Below are 27,618 nucleotides of genomic sequence, written 5' to 3'. Positions count from 1 at the left end.
CCACACAAGCGGCTCGTAGTGAAATTGCGTGCTTATGGAATATCGTCTCAGTTATGTGATTGGATTTGTGATTTCCTGTCAGAGAGGTCACAGTTCGTAGTAATTGACGGAAAGCCATCGAGTACAACAGAAATCATTTCTGGCGTTCCCCAAGGTAGTGTTATAGGCCCTTTGCTGTCCCTTAACAATATAAATGATTTGGGAGACGATCTGAGCAGCCGTCTTCGGTTGTGTGCTGATGACGCTGCCGTTTATCGACTAATAAAGTCATCAGAAGATCAAAACCACCTGCAAAACGATTTAGAAAAGATATCTGAATGGTGTCAAAAGTGGCAGTTGACCCTAAATAGCGAAAAGTGTGAGGTTAACCACATGAGTGCTAAAAGGAACTCGTTAAACTTCGGTTACACGATAAGTCAGTCTAATCTAAAAGCCGTAAATTCAACTAAATGCCTAGGTATTACAATTACGAACAACTTAAAGTGAAAGGAACACACAGAAAATGTTGAGGGGAAGGCTAACCAAAGACTGCGTTTTATTGGCAGGACAGATCTACTAAGGAGACTGCCTACACTACGCTTGTCCGTCCTCTTTTTAGAATACTGCTGCGCAGTGTGGGATCCTTACTAGATAGGACTGACGGAGTATATCGAAAAAGTTCAAAGAAGGGAAGCACGTTTTGTATTATCGCGAAATATGGGAGAGAATGTCACAGAAACGATACAGGATTTGGGCTAGACATCATTAAAAGAAAGGTGTTTTTCGTTGCGACGGAATCTTTTCACGAAATTCCAATCACCAACTTTCTCCTCCGAATGTGAAAATATTTTGTTGACACCGACCTACATAGCGAGGAACGATCCCAAGATAAAATAAGGTAAATCAGAGCTCGTACGGAAAGATACAGGTGTTCATTCCTTCCGCGCGCTATACGAGATTGGAATAATAGATAATTGTGAAGGTGGTTCGATGAACCCTCTGCCAGTCACTTAAATGTGATTTGTAGAGTATCCATGTAGATGTAGATGAATCCATATTCTGTACTCAATAGACTGTTGATTCCATTCAACTGGTCCTGTAACTCTCCTCCTCTTTCACTGAGGATAGCAAAGTCGTCAGAGAATCTCATCGTTGACATCATTCCACCTTGAAATTCAATCTCACTCTTGAACTTACGTCATCGCTTTATACTCTTTTTCACCTGAGTACTTCGTTCTCGGTATTCCACGCTTATTGTTCCCTCTTGTTTCTTGTACATATTGTGTATTACCCGACCCATCTTTACGCGTGGCTTACCCATATCTTTTCAATATTTTGCACCATTTGACACGGTCTACCTCCTTTTCCAAGTCGACAAATCCTATGAAAGTGTCTTGACTTTTCTTCAGCCTTGCTTCCACTATCAACCGAAACGTCAGAACTGCCTCTCTGGTGCCTTTACCTTTCTGATAACCGAACTGATTGTCATCTAATAGTTTTTCAGTTTTCTTTTCCATTCTTCTGTGTACTAGTTTTGTAAGTAACTTGAATACATGAGCTTTTACTCTAATTGTGCTATACTTCTCGCAATTGTTGGCTCCTGCTATTTCTGAATTGTGTGGATGATGGTTTTCCACAAGTCTGTTTGTATATCGGCAGTCTCATCTTTTCTACACACCAACGTTAACAGTCGCTTTGCTGGCACTTTTCCCATTGATTTTAGAAATTCGTATGGAATGTTATTTGTCCTTTCCGCCTTATTTCATTCTAAGTCGCCAAAATCTGTTTCAAATTTCGATTCCAATACTGGAGTTCATATTTCTTCCCTGTTTAACCCTATTTCTTCTTGCATCACGTCATGAGATAAGTCCTCTTCTTAGAGATATGCGCTGCCATAAGTGTGTACTATCGGAAGAGAATAAAATTGATGTAGGGTAATAAATAAGATACGTAACCCGAGCTCGATCCCAAGAATGCTTCTTGAAGGGATGGCAGGGAATCATTACAATAGCAATACCTTAAGAAGCACTTATTTCAACAACCAGATGAGTGGCCGGAACTGACAACCCACTCGGGCCACAAGGACACACACTAATTTCAGATAATCAAGGGTGAAAGGTATACTTGTTTCACAGCACTCTGAAACTATTATTATTCCTGCCTTCAGACGTAAATGGACACTTTCGTTATCGCCTTGTGCAGTCCAACGAATACTACTGCAACTGTAATGGAAATGGTAAATATCAGATACAGATTCCTTCAGTTCAAAACTGCCTTGAGGACAACCTGCAGGCTTGCTAGCTTGAGCTGTGCAGCAGTTAACTCCACCTTAATATTTAATAAGCAAAATCTGCAGCATGCCAACAGCTGCCTGACTGATCTGTACAACTTACTTAAAACCGAAGGAAATTCAGTCAACAATAACAACAACTCAGATGAACTCAACAGCTCCCCAGCTGATCTTAACAGTACCTAAATCCACAGGTAAATTTAAACAACGAACTTCTACAAAGCTAACAAAGACAATGGCTGCCCGGGTGATCTGTGCAGCTCTTAAAACCACATGAAAATTTAATCACAACTGCAACAAACCAAACGAATTCGATGACTGCCCAACTGATCCTTGTAACACTCAAAACCGCAGCAACATCTGAACACAAGTCCAAAACCATTCAACAAAAGTGTCAGAGAATTACCTTCAGGGAACGGAGAAGCTGGCACAACTTTGAGGTGGCCCACTGCACAACATACCGAAGCACTCTCGCCAACCGGCCGTAGTGGCCGCGCGGTGCTAGGCGCTGCAGTCTGGAACCGCGAGACCGCTACGGTCGCAGGTTCGAATCCTGCCTCGGGCAATGATGTGTGTGATGTCCTTAGGTTAGTTACGTTTAAGTAGTTCTACGTTCTAGGGGACTGATGACCTCAGAAGTTAAGTCCCATAGTGCTCAGAGCCATTTTTTGAACCACTCTCGCCAACAACCTTCCGCCTCCACGCCGCTGCCAGAGCTGCACACGTTCCCATGCCGTACGCAAGAGGGCATTGCCTGCTTGCCGTGTGCACGACCAATCGAAGCAGTGGGCCTCTCAAATTAAACCTGTAGCCAACCTGAGCCGAAAGGCCAGAGATAAGCTGGCTGTAAGTTCAAAATGGTTCAAATGGCTCTGAGCACTATGGGACTTAACTGCTGAGGTCATCAGTCCCCTAGAACTTAGAACTACTTAAACCTAACTAACCTAAGGACACCACACACATCCATGCCCGAGGCAGGATTCGAACCTGCGACCGTAGCGGTCGCGCGGTTCCAGACTGTAGCGCCTAGAACCGCTCGGCCACCCTGGCCGGCTGGCTGTAAGTACCATATGGCACAGATTGTTTCTAAAAATAAAAAGTACCGATATTTTTTGAACACATTTTTACTTAATCTACGTTGCAATGTTTATCTTATTCGATTTCTCTGTGTTTCAGTTTCTATGAAAGGAAGTGTAAGTAAGAACACGGAGGCGTGTGATGGCGGCAGCTGCAAGGCATCATGTTTGGTGTGGAACCGGCTGATAAGAGTCCACACAGATTAACGTGGCCTGTAGATGCACAATTGGCAGGGCATGTGTGGGGAGAGCGGTAGTGATGGCGACTGCGGTCAATACGCTTTAGAGGAAATGCGAACTGCTGGAGGAGAAGTACTGTTCTATATTGAAGCCTACTTTCATGTTTTTGTAAATATGGAATGCAGCCCCTTCATACCAACACTTGCATAGTGATCATTCACTCAGATTGGAATGTATACCGCAGAGACAGGCTGGCCAGTGAAGGGGGAGGCGTGTTTATAGCGATAAGAAGTGCAATAGCATCGAAGGAAATTGACGGAGATCCAAAATGTGAAATGATTTGGGTGAAGGTCACGGTTAAGGCAGGCTCAGACATGGTAATTGGATGTCTCTATAGGCCCCCTGGCTCAGCAGCAATTGTGGCTGAGCACCTGAAGGATAATTTGGAAAATATTTCGAGTAGATTTCCCGACCATGTTATAGTTCTGGGTGGAGATTGTAATTTGCCGGATATAGACTGGGAGACTCAAACGTTCATAACGGGTGGCAGGGGCAAAGAATCCAGTGAATTTTTTTTAAGTGCTTTATCTGAAAACTACCTTCAGCAGTTAAACAGAGAACCGACTCGTGGCAATAATATATTAGACCTTCTGGTGACAAACAGACCCGAACTATTTGAAACAGTTAACGCAGAACAGGGAATCAGCGATCATAAAGCGGTTACGGCATCGATGATTTCAGCCGTAAATAGAAATATTAAAAAAGGTAGGAAGATTTTTCTGTTTAGCAAAAGTGACAAAAAGCAGATTTCAGAGTACCTGACGGCTCAACACAAAACTTTTGTCTCAAGTACAGATAGTGTTGAGGATCAGTGGACAAAGTTCAAAACCATATGCATTAGATGAGTATGTGCCAAGCAAGATCGTAAGAGATGGAAAAGAGCCACCGTGGTACAACAACCGAGTTAGAAAACTGCTGCGGAAGCAGAGGGAACTTCACAGCAAACATAAACATAGCCAAAGCCTTGCAGACAAACAAAAATTACACGAAGCGAAATGGAGTGTGAGGAGGGCTATGCGAGAGGCGTTCAATGACTTCGAAATTAAAGTTCTATGTACTGACTTGGCAGAAAATCCTAAGAAATTTTGCTCTTATGTCAAAGCGGTAGGTGGAACAAAACAAAATATCCAGACACTCTGTGACCAAAATGGTACTAAAACAGATGATGACAGAATGAAGGCCGAAATACTAAATGTCCTTTTCCAAAGCTGTTTCACAGAGGAAGACTGCACTGTAGTTCCTTCTCTAGATTGTCGTACAGATGACAAAATGGTAGATATCGAAATAGACGACAGAGGGATAGAGAAACATTTAAAATCGCTCAAAAGAGGAAAGGCTGCTGGACCTGATGGGATACTAGTTCTATTTTACACAGAGTACGCGAAGGAACTTGCCCCCCTTCTTGCAGCGGTGTACCGTAGGTCTCTAGAAGAGCGTAGCGTTCCAAAGGATTGGAAAAGGGCACACGTCATCCCCGTTTTCAAGATGGGACGTCGAACAGATGTGGAGGACTATAGACCTATATATCTAACGTCGATCAGTTGTAGAATTTTGGAACACGTATTATGTTCGAGTATAATGACTTTCCTGGAGACTAGAAATCTACTCTGTAGGAATCAGCATGGGTTTCGAAAAAGACGGTCGTGTGAAACCCAGCTCGCGCTATTCGTCCACGAGACTCAGAGGGCTATAGACACGGGTTCACGGGTAGATGCCGTGTTTCTTGACTTCCGCAAGGCGTTCGATGCAGTTCCCCACAGTCGTTCAATGAACAAAGTAAGAGCATATGGACTATCAGACCAATTGCATGATTGGATTGAAGAGTTCCTAGATAATAGAACGCAGCATGTTATTCTCAATGGAGAGAAGTCTTCCGAAGTAAGAGTGATTTCAGGTGTGCCGCGGGGGAGTGTCATAGGATCGTTGCTATTCACAATATACATAAATGACCTTGTGGATGACATCGGAAGTTCACTGAGGCTTTTCGCAGATGGTGCTGTGGTGTATCGAGAGGTTGTAACGAAAATTGTACTGAAATGCAGGAGGATCCGCAGCGAATTGACGTATGGTGCAGGGAATGGCATTTGAATCTCAATGGAGACAAGTGTAAAGTGCTGCGAATACATAGAAAGAAAAATCCTTTATCATTTAGCTACAATATAGCAGGTCAGCAACTGGAAGCAGTTAATTCCATAAATTATCTGGGAGTACGCATTAGGAGTGATTTAAAATGGAATGATCATACAAAGTTGATCGTCGGTAAAGCAGATGACAGACTGAGATTCATTGGAAGAATCCTAAGGAAATGCAATCCGAAAACAAAAGAAGTAGGTTACAGTACGCTTGTTCGCCCACTGCTTGAATACTGCTCAGCAGTGTGGGATCCGTACCAGATAGGGTTGATAGAAGAGATAGAGAAGATCCAACTAAGATCAGCGCGCTTCGTTACAGGATCATTTAGTAATCGTGAAAGCGTTACGGAGATTATAGATCAACTCCAGTGGAAGACTCTGCAGGAGAGACGCTCAGTAGCTCGGTTCCGCCTTTTGTTGAAGTTTCGAGAACATACCTTCACCGAGGAGTCAAGCAGTATATTGCTCCCTCCTACGTATATCTCGCGAAAAGGCCATGAGGATAAAATCAGAGAGATTAGAGCCCACACAGAAGCATACCGACAATCCTTCTTTCCACGAACAATACGAGACTGGAATAGAAGGGAGAACGGATAAAGGTACTCAGGGTACCCTCCGCCACACACCGTCAGGTGGCTTGCGGAGTATGGATGTAGATGCAGATGTAGATTCAAAAGGATCTACTGTCACCTCTGCTTTGGTTCATATCTAGAAAGAATTCCACTCAACGTGCAACCAAAGAAGTGATTTATTTTCACCTGGCTTTTTAACTACTTGTAGCTTTCAGAGAAGCGTCATGTGTGGCGAATTTTGGATGAAGGATACGTTTGTTGTATTGCCGTATTAAAACGTTCTTCTTTCACCAAAACACAGTTTAATTTACACGATACACAGTTTAATCTACACGATGTCACCTTAATAATATGTTGTGCAGATACAAGTGCGAGAGAATTGTCAAATAGTTTTTTTAATCAAGTTTATCAAGTGTGGAACGGAGAAAAACTAAGGCCGCGCCGGATAGCCACGTGGTCTGAGGCGCCTTGTCACGGTCGCTGCGGCTGCCCCCATCAGAGGTTCGAGTCCTCCCTCAGGCATGGGTGTGTGTAGTTGTTGTCCATAGCGTAAGTTAGTTTAAGTTAGATTAAGTAGTGTGTAGGGTTAGGGGTCCGCAGCTCGTGGTATTGCGGTAGCGTTCTCGCTTCCCGCGCACGGGGTCCCGGGTTGGATTCCCGGCGGGTCAGGGAATTTTCCTGCTGGAGATGACTGGGTGTTGTTGTGTCGTCTTCATCACCGTCATTGATCCCTATTACGGTCGGAGGAAGGCAATGCAAACCACCTCCACTAGGAACCGTAGTACAGGTGTGCGGGTCTCCCGCGTCGTCCCCTACGCCCCTCGGAGTATGGGACCTCATCATCACCAGCGTTAGGTACCGATGACCTCAACAGTTTGGTCCCATAAGACCTCACCACAAACTTTAAATTTTTGTGAAAAAGTAAGGTCAATAGGTTATGAAGAAGCATATCCCCAGTACAAAAATAATTGTACAATGTATTCACTTATGCTGTTCCAAAACTCACAGCATTTTTATTTCACCAGCTATTGATGGCCATTGAAAATGACATTCTTTCATCGAAAAGGTCTCTAGTTAGTGAAATGGTTCAAATGGCTCTGAGCACTATGGGACTCAACTTCTGAGGTCATCAGTCCCCTAGAACTTAGAACTACTTAAACCTAACTAACCTAAGGACATCACACACATCCATGCCCAAGGCGGGATTCGAACCTGCGACCGTAGCGGTCTCGCGGTTCCAGACTGTAGCGCCTAGAACCGCACGGCCACTCCGGCCGGCAATTAGTGAAATAACTCTGTAATAACCACATGACAAAATATTCTCCCCCTTGTGTGCTATCATTTGCAAAAATCTCATTGCTGTATCTGAAAACTTCATGAAATGCGAAGAATGTTATGAATATTTCATTCTTTCCTTTTCACTGACGCGTACGATCGTAAATGAGCGTGCTATGTCAAATCAGTTATCACAAGGTTAATGACAGATACAGACCTCCAACGAAGTGTAATGAAAAATTCAATATGTTAGCTGAATATCATATGCAGCATCATATGGTGTAATATGTACCGAATGCAAACTCATAGCGAACCCTATTTGTCATTGGCAACTTATTCGAATTTCACGCAGTGTCATATTCAGATGCAAATATCTCAGTAACTATGACCATTAAAGAAATGTTGTGCACATCATCATGAAGCTATTATACATCTGCACTACTGGCCATTAAAATTGCTACACCACGAGGATGACGTGCTACAGACGTGAAATTTAACCGACAGGAAGAAGATGCTCTGATATGCAAATGATTAGCTTTTCAGAGCATTCACACAAGGTTGGCGCCGGTAGCGACACCTAAAACGTGCTGACATGAGGAACGTTTCCAACCGATTTCTCATACACAAACAGCAGTTGACCGGCGTTGCCTGGTGAAACGTTGTTGTGATGCCTCGTGTAAGGAGGAGAAATGCATACCAGCCCGTTCCGACTTTGATAAATGTCGGATTGTAAATGGCTCTGAGCACTATGGGACTTAACATCTATGGTCATCAGTCCCCTAAAACTTAGAACTACTTAAACCTAACTAACCTAAGGACATCACACAACACCCAGTCATCACGGGTCGGATTGTAGCCTATAGCGATTGCGGTTTATCGTATTGCAACACTGCTGCTCGCGTTGGTCGAAATCCAATGACTGTTAGCAGAATATGGAATCGGTGGGTTCAGGAGGGTAATAGGGAACGCCGTTCTGGATCCCAACGGCCTCGTAGCACTAGCAGTCAAGATGACAGTATCTTATCCACATGGCTGTAACGGATCATGCAGCCACGTCTCGATCCCTGAGTCAACAAATGGGGACGTTTGCAAAGCAATAACCATCTGCACGAACAGTTCGACGACGTTTGCAGCAGCATGGACTATCAGCTCGCAGACCACGGCTGTGGTAACTCTTGACGCTGCATCACAGACAGGAGCGCCTGCGATGGTGTTCCCAACGACGAACCTAGGTCCACGAATGGCAAATCGTAATTTTTTCGGATGAATCCTGGTTCTGTTTACAGCAGCATGATGGTCGCATCCGTGTTCGGCGACGTCGCGGTAAACGCAGATTGGAAGCGTGTATTCGTCATCGCCATACTGGCGTATCACCTGGCGTGATGATATATGGGGTGCCATTGGTTACACGTCTCGGTCACCTCTTGTTCGCATTCACAGCACTTCGAACAGTGGACGTTACATTTCGGACGTGTTACGACCCGTGTCTCTACCCTTCATTCGATCCCTGCGAAGCCCTACATTTCAGTAGGATAATGCACGACCGCATGTTGCAGGTCCTGTACGGGCCTTTCTGGATACAGAAAATATTAGACTGCTGCCCTGGCCACCACACTCGCGATATCTCTCACCAATTGAAAACGTCTGGTCGATGGTGGCCGAGCAACTGGCTCGTCACAATACCCCAGTCACTACTCTTGATGAAATGTGGTATCATGTTGAAGCTGCATGGGCAGCTAGCTGTACCTGTACACGCCATCCAAACTCTGACTCAATGCCCAGGCGTATGATCCCGTTATTACGGCTAGAGGTGGTTGTTCTGGGTACTGATTTCTCAGGATCTACGCACCCAAATTGCGTGAAAATGTAATCAGATGTCAATTCTAGTATAATATATTTTTCGAATGGATACCCGTTTATCATCTGCATTTCTTCTTGGTGCAGCAATTTTAAAGGCCGGTGGTATATAACTAACAGGAAAATGAAACTAGAATCGTTTGAAGGAGATTCTGTCAACTCAGCGGAAGTGGTCAAACGGTGACGGCCTCCACTTCCGAACAAAGGAATAAACCATCCCAGCCCTTTGGAAGAAAATTGCTCACTGGGCATCGGCCGCTGCTTCCTGCGCGGACTTTTACGCGCGCGCTCTGCCGGGAGACAGCGAAGCCCCGCCCTGTGCTGGCTCGTTGCTGGCCGGCCGGCCGCCCGCGACCTGCCGCAAGGCGCGGAGGCGGCGCCGGCGCAGGCGGACAATTAGGAGTCGTCTGGCGGGCAGCGGGCACAATGGGCCGGCGTCGCGTCCCCCGTGTCCACAACTTGACGCCCTGCCCGCGGCTGCACGTCAACAGCCGCTCTCACACGGCCTGGCGTGGCGTGAAAAAGCGAGCGCGCTCTCTGTCTCCCCAGGCGAGGCCTGGCTTGAAAAAGCGCGCGGGCCTGCCTCTGTCTCTTGTCTGTCCGGGTCCTTCTTAAATTTTTACTCAGCTTAGTCTATTCCAGAGCGGCACTCGGCCGAGAAAACTCTGCCGCTAATCCGTGGAGAGGGAAGCGTAGCCTCCAGTGCTGAGACATTCCTCTGGATCTCTTTCTACGAGAGTCATCCAATAATAAAACAGATAAATAGCTGTGCATCAACAAGGGTTAATTCTAACAGTTCAATTCTTCTTTTCTTTTAGGGCCCCGTGCTACAAACGATAAAAGTCGAAGCCTTATAGCGTCGCAGTTTTGTCTGTCAGTTTCTCTCTACATCTTCATCTACATCTACATAGACACTCCACAAGTCACTACTAATTTCTCGTATCTTCATGGTCCTTAAGCGCGATGTGTATTAGCGGCTACAGAATTGTTGAGTTCCGCGTAGTCAGCGCGTACACAATTTTCCCACTAGAGCGCGCCCCACTAAGTACAACAGCGCAGGTGCGGCGCTCGTCCGTCTCCGCACTACGAGATGGCACTGCCATAGAGACGGACCAAATTCTGCTTCCGCCGATCCGAGTATTAATATGTAACGCAGCCAATGAGATTGCTGATAACGTAGAACCTTTCACCTCGCGGATCACACTCGCGCAGTGATACATGAACGCGCGAGGTATTATAACGAGTGTACAGACCTCCGATTAGTCAGTCTGCATTTGTCTGCACCAGTCGGCATTAGTCTGTACCAGTCTGTACGAGTTCTACCTTAGTCTGTGCCAGTCTATAGTCAAGTTTCAGTCTGCGCCTAATAAGACTACCATATTCCTGTACATATCCATGAAGATAAATGTGTAGACACTTTTGTCAAGTATCAGAGATATATGTGAGAATAAGATTAACGTACCAATATTAAAGGAACTTCAGATTGTCAATTTTGGTCGCTGTCAATCGGCTACTCCAAGCGTGCAAGTGGCATTTCTATCGTCTGACCTAACGGCAGAAGATAAACACGCCACAATAAGACCACGAGACATATTGCTGACACTCGCCTACTTCGTTAGAGCGACAAGTCAAATAATCTGATGGTGTGTGTACTGAAGGTCTTACAGTACGCACACCACAAGAATCGTCCAGCAGTCAGCTTGAAATGCCGGTTCTCTAAATTTTCTCAGTAGTCTTTCCCGAAAAGAACGCCGCCTTCACTGTAGAGACTCCCATTTGAGTTCCCGGAGCATCTCCGTAACACTTAGGTTTTGTTGGAACCTAACGGTAACAAATCTAGCAGCTCTCTTCCGAATTGCTTCGGTGTCCTTCAACCTGACATGGTACAGATCCCAAACACTCGAGTAGTACTCAAGAATAGGTCGCACCAGCGTCCTGTATGCGGTCTCCTTTACAGGTGAACCACTCTTTCCTAAAATTCTCGCAATAAATCGAAGTCAACCATTTGCCTTCCCTACCATAGTTTTCACATGCTTGTTCCACCCCATATCGCTTTGCAATGTTACGCCCAGATATTTAAACGACTTGATTGTATGTATGTGTGTGAATTCCTAAGTGACCAAACTGCGCAGGTCATTGGTTCCAAGGCTTACACACTACTTAAACGATCTTATGTTAAGAACAACACACACACACACACACACACACACACACACACACACACACACACACACACACACACGCGCGCGCGCGCTAGGGAGGACTCGAACCTCCGGTGGAAGGGGCCGTTTAAACTACTTGACTGTGTCAAGCTGCACACTAGTAATGCTGTATCCGAACGTTACAGGTTTGTTCTTCCTACTTATCCGCATTAACTTCCATTTTTCTACATCTGGGGCTATCTGCCATTCATCATACCAACCAGAAAATTTGTCTAAGTCGTCTAGTATCCGTCACTCAACTTAGCCACCTTGCCGTACACCACGGCATAATCACCCAACAACCGCAGGCTGCTGCCCACACTGTCCGCCAAATCATTTACGTATATACAGAACAGCAACGGTCCTATCACACTTCCCTGGGGCTCTCCTCACGATACCCTAGTCTCTGATGAACACTCGCCGTCGAGGACAACACACTGGGATCTATTATGTAAGAAGTCTTCGAGCCACTCACATATCTGTGAACTACTTCCATATGCTCATACCTTCGTCAACAGCCTGCAATGGGGCATCGTGTCAAATGCTTCGCGAAAATCTAGGAATATGGAATCTGCCTGTTGCCCTTCATCCATAGTTCTCAGTACATCATGTCTGTCCAACTACTAAAAAGCCTTATTCTCAAGAACGGGTTGACGTATCAAGCTGAAATCTGTCACTTACTGAGGTCTATGGTTCATTGGCGGAGCAAGAAAGTGAAGCCTCCAAGTCTGTACAATCATAACATAGGGCCATTTATATAATACATTTTCATACTCGAAAACTCATTCATCAAAACTATAGGGCTATTTCCGTTTATCTACAGCGGTGACGATTGGCGAAACAAGGTTTCACAGTACAAGAAAAGGAATAATCCGAAAAATGTTAATTTCTAATCATATCACACGAAAAAATATTTCTTTTGTCATTTGTAATTTGACGTCAGACTTCAAATTAAAACAGCCAATAGTTCTGCATTCAGGCTGACTGTGTCACAATGGTAAAAGTCAGTCATCAGGCAAAAGAAACTTCATTGGTCATACGACGCGTTTCGGAATTTATCCATCCTCAGATATCCAGGATAGATTACTGCGGCCCAGTCAGCTTCTGTGAAGACTACTGACTCTTATTATTATTATGTTCGATTGCCTTCTGCGCGACCATGTCACATTCTTAATTCAAACATTCTCGTAAATTTTGGAATCCATGGGACCGATACTTTGTTAGTATCAATGTAGATAACACCAAAACTGGTCGCAATTCTCGATTTTCGGAATGGATGAACTCTCTACATACATAATTAAGTTTGTGCAGAACCCTCAGTGCGCGACTTCTACTTGCACCTGGCCAGTTTTTCTCGTGTAATCTCCACGAAATTCTATGCGCCTTTCCCATCTCCTTAAGAGGCGTCTCATTCTATCAGGGAAGAATTATTTTATTTGATATTGAAGCAAGATTTGAACGTTTTTCTTTACTTCTGCGTTGCCGTTGAACATCGTGGAATGAAAAACCTTTTCTTTCATTGGACCAAATAGATAAAAATAAGAAGGGCTGTAAAGAGGAAGAGGCAACTAACTGCTCCCAACTCGCTCTGTCAATAGTTTCCAGCGTCAGTTACGACGTATGAGTTCTTTCTCAATCGTGCCTGAATAGAAGAGGCAGTTGATAGTGAAATGAAGACTTTTGCCAGCTGACTTAGCTGCCGGTAAATCTTTCGGGTTGTATGGTTGTGTCCATGCAAAACAGTTCCATTCCTAACGTTTCGTCCAGAGTTGCGAAGAACATCATTCAGATGTGCTCGTAACACTTCTCAGTCTTGCCAGTTGGCGGAGACTAACGTAAAAAGTACTCCTAAAAAGGAACGTAGTAGGACTCAATAATTGATCGGCAACTATAATCATCGTCACAGATAAACAGTATCGATAGACAGTATCGAACTGTCTTTTGTCAAAGATATTGGTAAATCAATACCTTTCGTGGCTTCTTCTTTTCTGTTAAAATTACACCCAGGTTTATATATTTTATACAGCTAAGCTACACTGTCCAGTCACATTAATATGACCACTTGTCAAAAGCATGACTAACAACATTTCACACCGTAAGATATGCAGGAAGAGAGTTAGTGAGATTCTGGAAAGTAACGGCAGGGATGTGGAGCCACGCCGACCTCAGTGCTGTGGACACCTGCGCTAGGTTTCTCGGTTGGAGATTCATGGCGTGAGCCCGATCGACGTGGTCCCGCAGATTCTCGCTTTGTTGTAAATCTGGGGAGTTTGGTGGTCAGGAGAGTACGGTAAATTCATCCTTGTGCTTTTCAAACCACGCACACACACACACTGCGAGCTGTGTGAGACGTTGCGTTTTCCTGCCGGTAGATGGCATCGTCCCAAGGGAAAACAGAATTGTATGTTCGGCTGGACGTGGTCCCATACGGCAGATGTATACTTGTATGGATCCACTGTGTCATTCCAGCATGACACAATCACGCAGGTAATTCCACGCAAACGTACCCCAGACCACAACGCTCCCTTCTGTTTGAATGGTGTTTTCTTTCAGACGTTGCACTCCGTACACGCAAATGGCCATCAGCCCAAAGAAGCGTAAAATGTGATTCATCTGAAAACGACATCTATCGCCACACAGTGGACTCCCAGTTGCGGTATCGGCGTGCAAATTCCGGCCTTCATCGTCGATGAACGGTACATGAAAAAGCACTCCGCCTTCAGGCCACTTGCGGCCCATCGGGACCATCCGACCACCGTGTCATCCTCAGTTGAGGATGCGGATAGGAGGGGCATCTGCTCAGCACACCGCTCTCCTGGTCGTTATGATGGTTTTCTTTCACCGGAGCCGCTACTATTCGGTCGAGTAGCTCCTCATTTGGCTTCACGAGGCTGAGTGCATCTCGAAAAATGGCAACAGCGCATGGCGGCCCGGATGGTCACCCATCCAAGTGCCGGCCACGCCCGACAGTGCTTAACTGCGGTGATCTCACGGGTACCGGTGTTATCCACTGCGGCAAGGCCGTTGCCTATAGGTGCATGAACCAGGTTCAGATGGTTCAAATGGCTCTAAGCACTATGGGACTTAACATCTGAGGTCATCAATCTCCTAGACTTAGAACTACTTATTCCTAACTAACCTAAGGACATCACTCACAGCCATGCCCGGGGCAGGATTCGAACCTGCGACCGTAGCAGCAGCGCGGTTCTGGGCTGAAGCGCTTAGAACTGCTCGGCCACAGCGGCCGCCCATGAACCAGGCGCCGGCTGCTTAGGTTCATATACAGCAGCATTCGCTGAACAGTCGTTGAGGAGATACTGCTGGTAGCCCCTTAGTTGATCTGGGCGGTCAGTTGCTCAACAGCTGCACGTCTATTCGTCTGTAAACACCTCCGCAGTCATCGTTCACTGTGAGCTAACGCCCATGGTGCACCACAGTTGCCTCGGAGCCGGTTTTGGACAGCGTCATTTTGCCATGCACTGTGTACTACGGCGGAGCACCAACTGTGTATGAACTTAGCGGTTTCGGAAATGCTTCCAGCCCAGGCCCGAATGCCAATGATCGTGGCCCGTTGGACGTTAGATAAATTTCTCCGTTTACGCATTATAAGAACGACTGCACTGTATTTCGCATTACGCCGACACGGTTTACATAACCTCCACTGCTAGTGCTGCCGCTCGCCGTCTGTGAATGATTATTGCGCGTTGATACCTAACATAGGCGGTGGTCATATTAATGTAACTGGACCATGTATATAGAGCTACAGATATAGTAGAGCATACTTTGAAGTTAAGAAATCATGAAATAAAGTTTTTTTCCGAAACCAAAATTTGATTTACAACGACGTACTTTTATAGAAAACTATTTAATAGAGGCCATAGAAATTCATAAAAATGTAGATAATTTTAACAAAAAAGGAGAGGCCATCAAACTTAGTGATATTTGGTCAGTAGCCGGCTGGAGTGGCCGTGCGGATCTAAGGGCTACAGTCTGGAACCGCGCGACAGCTACGGTCGCAGGTTCGATTCCTGCCTCGGGCATCGATGGCTTAAAGTGGCTCTGAGCATTATGGGACTTAACATCTGAGGTCAACAGTCCCCTAGAACTTAGAACTACTTAAACCTAACTAACCTAAGGACATCACAATCATCCATGCCCGAGGCAGGATTCGAACCTGCGACCGTAGCGGTCACGCGGTTCCAGACCTAAGTGCCTAGAACCGCACGGCCACACCGGCCGACGGGCATGGATGTGTGTGATGTCCTTATGTTAGTTAGGTTTAAGTAGTTCTAAGTTCTAGGGGACTGATGACCTCAAAAGTTAAGTCCCATAGTGCTAAGAGCCATTTGATCCATTTATGGTCAGTAGCTCTACAGAATCGATAGATAAGTTTTATCTTTGACAAACGACAGTTCGATAGTTAAGTTTTGTCTCTGACAAAGGTAGTCTATGCCGACTACGTGCAAACTGCTGACACGTTTAGCAATGGCTACAAAAGAATGAAAAAATCCATTCAGTCGGTTACTGGAAAACAATCGACTCACTCGACGTTAGTTATGTGTATCGGCTCAATGATTCATCCATTTTTGAGTGAACCAGTCCGTGGCGGCAATTGAATGAAAACAATCAGTTCAGTCTGTTGCAGTTTCGCGTATTTGGTTTCTTATTCATTCATTTATTGCGAGTGAAACCAGTCTGAGAGAGCAACTGCATGAAAACAGCGACGCAGTAAAGCGCATTCACTTCTGAACGGAAACGTTCGATCATTTTGGTACTGTTAAATCATTATTGGTTACTGCACTCTGTTATCACCTATGGTCACTATTATTGCCGTTCCGATATTTTCTTTTCATTGAGTGCCAATAAATAGTTCTTAGTTCAGTATTTTGTCCATGTTTACGGGTAGGCGCTTCCATAATAATGCACTTCGTGCCTGGATCAAAATGTAGAAATGCTTAATGGTGTGGGAATGGAAAAAAGAATATCACTAGATAAAAAGTGGTCCACAAGATAAATACAATGCAATAAACAGTATCTGTAACGCTGATTCAAATTACAAAACTACACACATCATAAAAAGTTTTGCATCACCTCGGTTCCGAGGGTTCCGGAACCTGTACAGAAAATTGGAGTAGAGATAAACACGAACATCATTTCCGCCCTCTTTTTGCTCATGAAAACCACACATTGCATGTTGTACCACCATACACCGAGACCTTCAGAGATGGTGGTCCAGATTGTTGTACACACCAGTACGTTTAATATCCAATAGCACATCCTCTTGCATAGATGCATGCGTGTATTCGTCGTGGCATACTATCTACAAGTTCATCACGGCACCGTTGGTCCAGATTGCCCCACTCCTCAACGGCGATTCGGCGTAGATCCCTCAGAGTGGTTGGTGGGTCACGTCGTCCATAAACAGCCCTTTTCAGTCTATCCGAATCATGTTCGATAGGGTTCATGTCTGGAGAACATGTTGGCCACTCTAGTTGAGCGATGTCGTTATCCTGAAGGATGTCATTCACAAGACGTTCACGATGAGGGCGCGAATTGTCGCCCATGAAGACGAATGCCTCAACAATATGCTGCCGATATGGTTGCACTATCGGTCGGAGGATGGCATTCACGTATCGTAAAGCTGTTACGGCGCCTTCCATGATCACCAGCGGCGTACGTCGGGCCCACATAATGCCACCCCAAAACAGCAGGGAACCTCCAGCTTGCTGCAATCGCTGGACAGTGTGTCCAAGGCGTTCAGTCTGACCGGGTTGCCTCCTAACACGTCTCCGACGATTGATTGGTTGAAGGCATATGCGACACTCATCGGTGAAGAGAACGTGATGCCAATCCTGAGCGGTCCATTCGGCATGTTGTTGGGCCCATCTGCACCGCGCTGCATGGTGTCGTGCTTGCAAAGATTGACCTCGCCATGGACGTCGGGAGTGAAGTTGGCATCATGCACCCTATTGCGCACAGTTTGAGTCGTAACACGACTAGCTCAAAAAGCATTATTCAACATGGTAGTGTTGCTGTCAGGGTTCCTCCGAGGCATAGCCTGTAGGTAGCGGTCACCCACTGCAGTAGTAGCCCTTGGGCGGCCTGAGCGAAGCATGTCATTGACAGTTCCTGTCTCTCTGTATCTCCTCAATGTCCGAACAACATCGCTTTGCTTCACTCTGAGACGGTGGACATTTCCCTTGTTGAGAGCCCTTCCTGGCACAAAGTAACAACGCTGACGTGACTGAACCGCAGTATTGACCGTCTAGGAATGCTTGAACTACAGACAACACGAGCCGTGTACCTCCTTCCTGGTGGAATGACTGGAAGTGACAGGCTGTCGGACACCCTCCGTCTTATCGGCGCTGCTCATGCATGGTTGTCAACATCATTGGGCGGGGTTAGTGACTTCTCTGAACAATTCAAGAGACTGTGTCTTTGATAAAAGATCCACAATCAAAGTCTATCTTCAGGAGTTCTGGGAACCGGGGTAACGCAAAACATTTTTTGATATCAGTGTATTAACAAGAGGAATTCAAAGAAAATTAACGAATGGTGACAAATGTTTCTCACAAAAATGCCTTCAAACTAGTGACAGTATAAGCTTAAAAAGGAAGTGATAAGTCATCAAACAATTTTAAAAATTGTATCTTGTATGCTTTGTGCGCTTCACCTCAGCACTTACTGGAATAGAGTTAGTGGTGATGGGTGTAAAGGCAGACCTTCAATAAATTTGAATGAAAAAGTTATTGTTCATTTATTTCAACGTTTTATAACCTAGAAATATCTATTTTTAATGCCAGAACTACAAAAGATTCGTGTTAAGGAATTAATAAATAAGTTCTGAAAAGAATTCATTTTTACAAACATACTTTTAATTTGCCACTCCTTGAAATAAGATACTTTGTTTCTAAAAAAGTGGGCAACCTTAGTAATGGTTCATATATAACTGAAAACGCTGAAAAAATATTTCAGTAATATCACTAAAACAGGGAGAGTGAGGGGAAACATTCATATCACTTGTCAGATAGTTGTGTCAATTGTTCAAATTAAGTGGAACATTTATACAGCTGACATGACGCGAAAACTGGTTTCTTTTAGTTGTTCCATTCCACTTGAAAAAACGATTGAACGAAAAAACAAATTAGCGGGCCAGCCTGTTGTTAAAGCTAGTCTGTTATCGCATTACCGAGTATCCCTTTCCTCACCATCAACCAACCAATTGACAAAACTCAACGGAACCACAAGCACCGCTGTAGATACCCAGCACATTTCTGGACGAAGTGTTTAATGGGCCAACACTAAACAACCCATAAGATTTACTAGCACTTGTTGCTAGTGTGTTGCTCCTCCAATAGACTACAAAAAATTGAAGGAACGTGGTTAACATGAGCTTACCAGCCGATGGCTGTATACCGAAATTTCAGGTAGTTTCCACTGTATGATTTGACACTTCGACTGCGGCTGAAAATGATGTGTCCATGTTTCGTCACAGGTTGGAGTCCTATCCTAAAGTGCACCATCTTCGCTCTAAAACGATTTTTGAGCTCTATTCAAAAACGAAATCTCTGTTCTTTGTTATGAATGGTAAGGTTTCTGTGAAATAGTCTCGCACAGGTCTTAAGGCAGTTCATTTTGTTTTGAATGATGAAATGAGGTTTCTCAATACTTACTAGATAGTTTTTAAAGCAGCTTCTTGAAATTATAGTTGTCGGTCTTTTTGGATAAGTGAATCAATACGAATTTGCAACGCCAAAATCGGTCTGCTGCCAGACGCCCGGAGCCGTGCTCGGCGGTTACGCTTTAGCGTCAATTTCCGATGTTTTCCACCCATTTGTAAACATTCGCACACTTCATGAAATTACTACCGTATTGCTTTTTCATCCGACAGAACATTTCTGACTGTTGCAACATTTCTAAAAACAGAAGTCGAATTCCAGGACGTTGTGCTTTAAAATAACTTCACTCACGCAGACATGCCACCATAACTAAGAGTTTAGAGCCGACCGGGGTGGCCGAGCGGTTCTAGGCGCTACAGTCTGGAACCACGCGACCGATACGGTCGCAGTTTCGAATCCTGCCTGGGACACGGATGTGTGTGATATCTTAGGTTAGTTAGGTTTAAGTAGTTTTAAGTTCTAGGGGACTGATGACCTCAGAAGTTAAGTCCCATAGTGCTCAGAGCCATTTGAACCATTTTAAGAGTCTAGACAATATATTTACGCAAATTTTAATCGAAAAAATTAATCAGTACTCTTCGGGAGATTTCCAACTAACGCAAAAGTTTTCCAGTTCCCTGCAGTAGGTGTTTCTTTACACTATGTGGGGGATAAAATACTACTTATACAAAATTTTACGGTGTTTAGAAGAGATAAAAAGTAACATTTTATGCGACAGTGCACCGTTTCCGCACTAGGGGACCATGAAGGTTTTGACGCTTGTGATGTTCAGAGATGGTGTTGAAACTGCCGCGTGATGAATACACTGAGGTGACAAAAGTCAGGGGATACCTCCTAAATATCGTGTCGGACCTTCTTTCATCGCCCGTCCGGCGTAGTGCAGCGACTCGACGTGGCATGGAGTCTAGTCGTTGGGAGTCCCCTGCAGAAATATTGGGCCATGCTACCTCTATAGCTGCCCATAATTGCGAAAGTGTTGCTGGGGCAGGATTTTGTGCACTATCTGACCTCTTGATTGTGTCCAATGAATGTTCGATGAGATTGATGTCAGGCACTCTGAGTGGCCAAACCATTCGTTAGAACTCTCGAGAATGTTCTTGAAACCAGTCGGGAACAACTTTGGCCCGCCGACATGGTGAGCCGACTTTCGGCACGATTGTGTCCCGGTCGCTAGTGTTGAGGTCTGTAATGGCCTCGCCAGAGATACTGGGGCGCAGATACTGGCGACGAAGAGAGGACGGTTGGAGAGTACTGAGCAAGGAGGACAGAACGGCAGAGTGTTGGGGTCCGGACGGTCCGCGTTGTGAATTAATAATTTTGTCACTCTGTCGAAATGAACTGGTGGTGAAACCGAGACGCTTGGGAATTCAACGCTGCTGTGGAACGATAAGCTGTGGGCTCTGCAATTGTATGGACGCAATTTACGGCTAGCTGTGGCCGATGTCGTTTGTGGGTGTTTTGCCGCGGCGGATAAACAAACAGCGTGGGCCCATCCTGAACACGCTGCGCTGTAGCATGTTCGCCCACAATAAGGAAGTCATTATATTGGAGAAGAAAGCAGTAGAATACGCTACGTGTATTAACCCTGCTGTTCTGTTCACTTTTACTTGACATATATACTGTTCGGGTCAATATGACCCGACATATCAAAATGCTTTAGAAACATAAATTTTGGTACAGTTTTAGCTATCGACATTGTTGTTCTATTCCAGTACCTTGTTAGTAATAATAATAATAATAATAATAATAATAATAATGGTAATAATAATAATAATAACAATGCATACAACTTTATTGAGGGATATTTTTCATTTAAATATGCACATAAATTTGAAACAACAGACAGTTTCCATTACAGGCATTCAACTTAGAAAGCACTACAGTTTTTCCATACTTCTATTCTTATTGTTGACAGTTTAGACGTAAGTATTGACATTTTCTAACAACAGACAGTTGTCATTACAGATATTCATCTTAGAGCACACTACAGTACAGAACACACTACAGTTTTTTTATTACATTCCAACATAGAAAGCACTACAACTTTAGAATCCTCTCTTCTTACTGATTGTAGTTTAGGCACAAGTATTCACATAAATTTGAAACAACAGAATTTTCAATACAATCATCTTATAAAATACTACAGTTCTTTTCTTACTGCTTGCACTGTGGACACAAGTAGGTTACATGTTTCTTGCAAATATGTTTACTACATTTTCCACACACCATGTTTGTTTTATTGTCATTACTTGATGGACAGAACTTACAGCGTGCACGTTTTGTAGATTTTCTTGTTGTTACCGATTCTGACACACCACCCACATCATTCGGGTTTTGGATGCTTGTGACCATTCTCAAAGAATCTTCTGTTCTTGGGAAATGCGTTCTTGATGCAATATGTTCTTTTATCAGTGACTTTCCAAGTTCCTCCAAGAATATTCTCCTTCTAGTCAATTTGCTTGCATTCCAATTAGGGTCAACCGAAATCCACAAAACGTATGCATTATAAGCAGAAACATCAAGAATATTGTAGAAAACTATCATTGGCCACCTATTACTTTTTCGTTTGCATGTATATGTACCTAATAACTGATCAAGCGTGTCTACAGCACCTTTGGTTGAATTATAGTCCAAAATCATTTTTGGCTTCTTATCAGCCCTGTCACTGATTTCCGCATCATGGTGGAGAGTGCTCATAAGTACAACATTCTTGTGTCTCTTAGGAATATAATTAACCACAGTAGTGTCATTTGTGAAGTAAAATGAAGAGCTGTGTACCTCCTTGTTGGTCATTTTGTGTGGAAGCTCCGGCTTATTTTTCCGTATAGTTCCCAACATAGTCAATTTCCTTTTCAGAAGCAGCTGCCCCAAATTGTACGACGTAAAAAAGTTGTCACACGTGATATTCTGACCACGTAACTCAGAAGTGAGATCAGATACCACCCTCATTCCCTGATTTCTTTCTGGTGCCGCTCCACTCACCTTTCCTGTATAAATTTGGGCTTTCAGTACGTATGAAGTTTTGCTGTCACACATGGTCCATATTTTGATCCCATATTTTGCCGGTTTACTTGGGATATACTGCTTGAATGGACAGCGACCTCTAAATGCTACTAACTGCTCGTCAACAGTAACATTTTCTCCTGGATTATACAGTTTAGGAAGGACCTCTACCCACTTCTCCCAAATACTACGAATTGCGGCAAGTTTGTCAGTACGTCGTCTTTCCTCTCTAGTAGATTTCTTGTCAAATCGCAGGACACGTGATATCTTACAGAATGTTTCATGAGACATGGTTGCTCGAAATATGTTTCGCCCAGTATCTTTATCCCACAAACTTTTTGTAGACTCCCCATGAGATCGATATACACCCGCTAGGAGTAAGAGTCCTAAGTATGCATGGAAAACAGAACCATCAATATCTGTCCACTGTTCACCATAAACTCGCTGCCCTTCAATATTTGTCATCTCTATTATTTCATTTTGAAGCGCTGTGTGAAATACTGCTTCAAATGAACATTTTACATCAGATATTCTGCTGACTGCATACCTGGTAACTCCTGGGGTACTCTTGATGATGTTCGAAGCTGGTAGGCGACCATGTTGTGCTGGTGGATGCAACTGCCATTCTATATTCCCATTTTTAGAAAGAAAAGTCTCTACACTATTTTGTATGGGCTGTGGACTGTCGTAACTGTCATCGGAACACTCGCTTTCAGATGCATTGCTGATGTGATCTTCAAACTCAGAAAGTGATCCTTCATCTGGTGAGGCATTTACTATTTCTTCCAACTCACGATCATTCAATGGTCTCATCGCCATGGTGTCACAAGTCAAACTGGGCAGAAACAAAGCATTCCAATTATTGAGAACTGCCAATTATTATTTCCTGGGGAAAGCAACAAACAAGCCCATTGTTGTGAACGCATGGAGCTTTAGGTGATTGTTGAGAGTAAGTTGGAATGATGCAGTCACTATTCCCACACAACACAACAAAAATAATTTTCGCCATTTCCAGATTTTAGAAATAAATACGAGTTACACTAAACATATTTGTGTCGGGTCATTATGACCCGAACATTACATATGCAACTATTACAGTTGAAGCCCAAACTTCTTAAACTTTTTTAAAACCTTTTAAAACACATGCTGCTCATCCATTTTCAGACAAAGTCACAAAGTTTCATAAATATATATTGGTATTTACATAATGTAAAATAACGTTCATATTCGTTTCGGGTCATATAGACCCGAACAGAACAGCAGGGTTAACCTTCAGTGACTTTTGCGGTGTGAGTTTACTCAACTGTGTGTAGATTGAGCAGTAACTGTCACTTTTCATCGAAATTTACGATTTTGTAAAAGTGTGGCCAATGCCGGATGGGCGTTGTGGTAAAGTTATTGTATTTCTTATTTCTGAACATAATTTTCTGTTATCAGGATTACTCATTGGACAGATTTGAAATTGTCAGTTCTGCGCTGTAGTTCAGGGGGTTATGAATAATGGAATTTGACAGATATGCTAACTGTGCGTTTTGGATATATTTTTTACATCCGCGTTTTAAATGAAAGTGAATTTTGAAGTTTGTAAAGTACCTTCCTATCATTACGAGCCTGTAATTTTTATTTGGAAGTGATGTTTTTTGCTACTGTTACTGGTTGAGAATTTATTACCTAATTAACATTTATTTAACCAGCCTTTCTATGAAGTGTTTTAACACTTGCTTCTCAGTGAACTATTATCAGTAACTTACGTAAATCAGTAATGTTGTGTAAGCAGTTATTGAAGGCACCCATGTCCATTAGCCAATCAACCATGGCCGGTTGGGAACTGGCACTGATGTAACATTAGGGGACTAGAGGCTATTTGTTAAGTTGTGGGAACGCTAATCCTGCTGTTTGTGGTTTTTGTTGAAGTGTCTAGTCACCCCTAAATTAAAATTAATTACGGACAATGGCGCAATGTATCCATAAAAATTCCATTCTTGAATGGCTGCAAAAGGTCTCAGAGTAACCGAACGTAGAAATTTGTGGTAAGGTCTATAGGGGACCAAACTGCTGAGGTCATCGGTCCCTAAGCTTACACACTATTTTTTAAAAAAAATATTTTCATAACAATAATAATTATACAAAGTGACCCACCACCTTAATGATTAGTGGGTCTTATATTTCTAGTGTTATAATAGCAGCTTCTACATTCTACTTGACTACAGACAGTACTATATTTATTACCAGGCAGACTACTTCTAATTTTACTGGTGTTAGCATAATTTCTAGTATCTACGAAAGGTTAGTATTAACTGCCTGCAGCGTTACAGTTGTGCCAGTGTTAATAATATAAACCTACTTGGATGCCTCGCTCATAGAGCTAATCCCTATGAGCATGCCCCTGGCACAGGGCAGGCAAGAAGGGATTTATCGCTGCAGGTTCCTATCTTACTATCCTATTCTATTTAACTAAATCTACTACCTATTCTACGTCATAGATGGTGCGTTGTCACAGTTCGTGATGAGGATCACCCTAGTCCCCCTATTCCTGCACGTGGTGGATTCCAACTGTAAAGTCGACCTATCCACGAACAGGCGGTACGGGATTGGGGCAGTGGTCACAATCGGTGATTTCTAGTTATCTATTCACGAAGGTCTCTGAGAAGAGTTGTTAATACTTTTTGTGATACCTCGTTGGCTAGCGTGTTCAGTCTCTGAAAGGTCTCCTCTTGTCTTGGAAGGTCATAAGTGTTTGTACTTGGTAGTTGTCGTCTTAGTGTGTCTGCTACATCATCGAAAAGGGGGCACTCGTAAACCACATGGTCAGGAGTACCCTCCGATGCGCCACAGTTGCACGCGGGCGTTGCCCTTTTTCCAAATCGACATAGATAAGTCGGATAGGGGGCATGACCAGTGAGAAAGTGGAACAATCCCCGAGTTGGCTCGAAGTATTTCATTTTCATTCTTTCCTTAACACCTGGTAGGAACTGAAAGGTTCTTCTACAAGCTTCATCTGACTCCCATATCTCCTGCCATAGATCTTCACCCCTTCCCCGTATCTCCTCTTTTTCCCTAACTGGTGCCCCCATAATTTCCTCTGCTTTTGTGATATTATCTTTCTTGGCCCAGTACCATGCGGCCTGTTCCCTTATCTTTATATCCAGGGGACAGAGCCCCATTATGATTAACAGGGCTCCTCCCGGAGATGTTCTGTATGCTCCCACGTACCTTAGTAACATGTTCCTTTGTACTCTTCTCACCGTCACGGCGGGCACCACCCTCGTGAGCCTGTGAGCCCAGACTCCCGAGCCGTAACCCACTATTGACGTCAGTATACTATTATGATAAAGCTTAATTAGATGAGGCGGAAGGTGAAATCTCTTACGTCGGATGGAAATCAGGTTATTTAGTAGTTGTAGTGCTTTCTGGGTTACGGTTTCAATGTGCCTTGCGAAGTTCTACCTTTCATCGATGATGATTCCCAAGTAGCACGTTTCTCGTCTCCGAAGAACCGACGTACCGTCAATTCTCACGGTCGGATTTCTCATTAGCTGTCCTTTGAGTAATAGATAAGTCGGTTGGTGAGATAGTCATCTTGGTGTTGCGGCACCATAGCTGTAGTTTGTCTATTGTTCTCTCTATTTTCGGTTCTATGTCCTCGCGACTTCGGCCGCCGACCAGCAGGAGGAGGTCATCAGCATAGGCTATCACCTCTAGCACCTCTTCGCTCTGTTGCAGGCTGTCCAGAAGAGGCTCCATGTGGATGTCCCAGAAAATGGGACCCAACACGGAGCCCTGGGGGCAACCCTTGGTGATAGTTTTCCCGACTTTCCCGCTAGGGCATGATAGCCATATTTCCCGATCCTCACAATAGCTCCTCAGACAGCCATATAGTAGCCCTGGGCACTCTTTCTCCCGAAGGCAGGAGAAAAGCGAAGGCCACCACAGGTTGTCAAAGGCGCCACTGATATCCGCCATGATGCCAACAACATACTTACACGGGGCTGAGCCGCAGACCTCGGCCGCCAAGGCGATGGCATCAGATGCCGATCGCCCTGGCCTGAAACCGAATTGCCTGTCGCTCGTCCCATGCAGCATGCGGTGTGCAGTCAGTCTGACAGCTAATAATTTTTCGAGAAGTTTGCCAAAGCCATCCAGCAGACAAATGGGCCTGTAGGATTTGGCCTCAGCAAGGTCCTTCTCAGGGCCTTTCTTAATGATTACCACATTTGCGGCTTTCCATATTTTTGGCAATCCGCCCTGCCTGAGGTATTCGTTGAAGAGATGTGTGAGCGGCGCAACTAGCTGTGGGGCTAAGAACTGCACCATCTCCGCCACAATGCCGCCTGGCCCGGGGGCTTTTCCTTTCTTTAGGGACTAGATGAGAGCGGCAACCTCCTCCTCAGAAAAGGGTAGGACCGCTTCGTCATTTTCGTACCTAACAAGGTCTTCATTCCGTAATTGACGCTGCTCTTCAGTGTCGTCATTCCTGTCATCGTCAGGCAACAGGGACCGGAGGAGGACCTCGGCAGTTTCCTGCCAGGATTCCGTCATCCCGTCCCCGTGCCTGATCGTTGATATCATCATTGGGGAGCGGATCTTCTCCCTCACCAATCTATATGGCACACCCCAAGGGGCGAGGGCCAGCTGGTTGGTTACAAAAGTTTCCCAACTTTTTATTCTGGTCTTCTGTAATTCTTTTTGGAAGTTGTCTTTTGCCTCCCGGTATAACTGCAGCCATCTTTGCTTTTCCCACCAGACGACACTGCGCTGGTAGTGCTTTCTCAGTCTTCTGACAGACTGACGCAGTTCTTGTAGCTTGGCTGACCATGGTGACGGTGTGGCCGCCATGGCCCTCCTCCTGGTTGGTACGGCCGCCTTAATCGCCCTTGTTACTGCGCGTACCAGCCCCTCGGCTCTGTCGTCCACGTTAAAGTCCTGCCGTGCGACCTCTTCTGGTAATGGAGGAATGTCGCACTCTCTGGCTAGGCGTTCTCAATCTGTTTTCCTAAAGTTTCTTTGCACCTCCCACCCCATGGCCCAGTGGCACTCTCTATCTCCTACAATATAGGTAATTAAATTTTGATCACCAGTGGTGGCGTTGTCTACCACTCTCCACTCTTGGAGCATATTTACTGCGTTTGGCGTGACCAACGTCACATCAATGTTTGTACCCTGACCCCCTCCGGCCACGTAGATGGGGGGATTGCCTGGTCTATTTGCCACCACTAGTTGAAGAGCCATAATCATTTCTTCTGCTTTAGCACCATTTTTATCCCTTGTGCCACTGTACCATAGGGGGGATTTGGCGTTTATGTCAGCAGTTATG

At 44.5% G+C, this 27,618-nt stretch overlaps 1 protein-coding gene and 1 pseudogene across 1 annotated transcript in view; one reads left to right on the top strand and one right to left on the bottom strand.

The window, feature by feature from the left end:
- The window catches only part of LOC124799094, a 704,063-nt gene that overhangs the window by 155,249 nt on the left and 521,196 nt on the right, over window positions 1–27,618 (top strand). The gene's annotated exons all lie outside the window — the stretch shown is intronic.
- LOC124799857 lies at window positions 14,533–14,651 on the bottom strand (annotated as a pseudogene).

The sequence above is a fragment of the Schistocerca piceifrons genome, chromosome 5, assembly GCF_021461385.2.
Source record: "Schistocerca piceifrons isolate TAMUIC-IGC-003096 chromosome 5, iqSchPice1.1, whole genome shotgun sequence".
In the NCBI taxonomy this organism is placed as follows: Eukaryota; Metazoa; Arthropoda; class Insecta; order Orthoptera; family Acrididae; genus Schistocerca; species Schistocerca piceifrons.
This window is presented reverse-complemented; position numbering and strand designations above follow the sequence as displayed.